Consider the following 1565-nt stretch of genomic DNA (forward strand, 5'->3'; position numbering starts at 1 on the left):
TTTGTGATAGTAGCTTTTTGTACAAGTGGGTTAACGGATAAAGAAGTGTCAAAGATAACAGCAAAGTGATCCNGACAGGGCGACATCAGTTACAGAGACATTGGAAATATTCACACCCTTACTGATAACCAGGTCCAGTGTGTGACCTTGAGTGTGTGTTGCTTGTTTGACATCTTGTGTTAGACCAAAACTTTCTAATATATTAAACAGAATTTTTGCCCCTCGGTCTTGGGGGCTGTCAACATGAATGTTGAAATCCCCGACAATTATTAAACAATCATAATCAATGCATATGAGAGATAGAAGCTCATTCAAGTCCGTGAAGAAATTTTTCACATATGTTGGAGTTTTGTATAGAGTTAGTGTTAAAGGTCGTTTGTGGCCTTTTACCTCAATTCCAAGATACTCAAAAGACGTGAAATTTCCCAAAGAGATTTTACTACAGTTTATGGTATTCTTAAATATTGAAGCCACGCCTCCTCCTTTTTTGTGTTTTCTCTTCTCACTTAAAAAATTGTACGTAGGAGGCGCTGATTCAATTAGTACGATTGCTTCATTATTGTCATTCAGCCATGTTTCTGTCAGAAATAAAACATCAATATTATGCTCAGTGATGAAATCATTAATTAATAGAGATTTAGCACAGAGAGATCTGGTATTTAAAAGAGCCACTTTAAGTGACTTGGGGGCTGAAAGTTCTTCAGTCTGAGGTTCCTTTAGACAGGGGATCAGTCTGAGGTTTGACTTTGTCATGATCGACGGAGACGGAGGCGAACCCAGAAAACAGACTCATAATGCAGAACTAAAGAAAAACTGATTTATTTGAACGAAACCAAAAAGCTGACGGGGCAGCAGAACAAGAACCAAACCAAAACAAGAGACACGGAAGTACACAAGACTAGCATAGAAGAAAACAATGATCCGACAGCGTGATGGGGGAATTGACAAGGTATAAAAGCACAGAGGATGATGAGGTAAGTGGGAACAGGTGAATGATAATAATAGCTGACAGGTGGAGATGGGCGTGGCAAGTAAACAGATAAGTGAGTGACTGAGGAGGCATGAGTGATGACAGGAAACAAACACAGACACACGAGACAGAAGGAACTCAAACCAAAACTAACAAGATAACAGAATAAAATAAATAACACCAACGGAAACAAAAACAACAAACTAAAAAAAAACAAAAACCCAAATCCCAACAGACTTAATACCGCTGTTTTTTGTATTTCTGTTTTTTGTAACTTTTCTTGTAGTGATCCGGACAGGTAATGTCCTGCTATGTGGTGCCGGGGGGCCAGACATATTCTGGAGGAAGACGGGTGTAAAGATAATATCTGGACCCCGGTCTCAGACCTCAGACACGCAGAGTGCTGGATCCTCAGGGAAGTCAGAGGCAGATGGCTTAGATGAAGTGAGGTCTGCTATGTTAGCGCTAAGGAGAGTCGTGATGAGGCGAACCTGTTGATCCATTCCGTCCGTAAATTTGAGAAACTCTGGTCCGGAAGAGATTTCTTGTGAGTGAGTGTAGGAGCAGAGAGAGAGGGGGGAAGGAGGAGGGAAGG

At 41.0% G+C, this 1565-nt stretch overlaps 1 protein-coding gene across 1 annotated transcript in view; it reads right to left on the reverse strand.

Moving 5' to 3' along the window:
* The window catches only part of LOC108229493 (mixed lineage kinase domain-like protein), a 29512-nt gene that overhangs the window by 13714 nt on the left and 14233 nt on the right, over positions 1-1565 (reverse strand). The gene's annotated exons all lie outside the window — the stretch shown is intronic.

Source organism: Kryptolebias marmoratus, linkage group LG11 (assembly GCF_001649575.2).
Source record: "Kryptolebias marmoratus isolate JLee-2015 linkage group LG11, ASM164957v2, whole genome shotgun sequence".
Taxonomy (NCBI): Eukaryota; Metazoa; Chordata; class Actinopteri; order Cyprinodontiformes; family Rivulidae; genus Kryptolebias; species Kryptolebias marmoratus.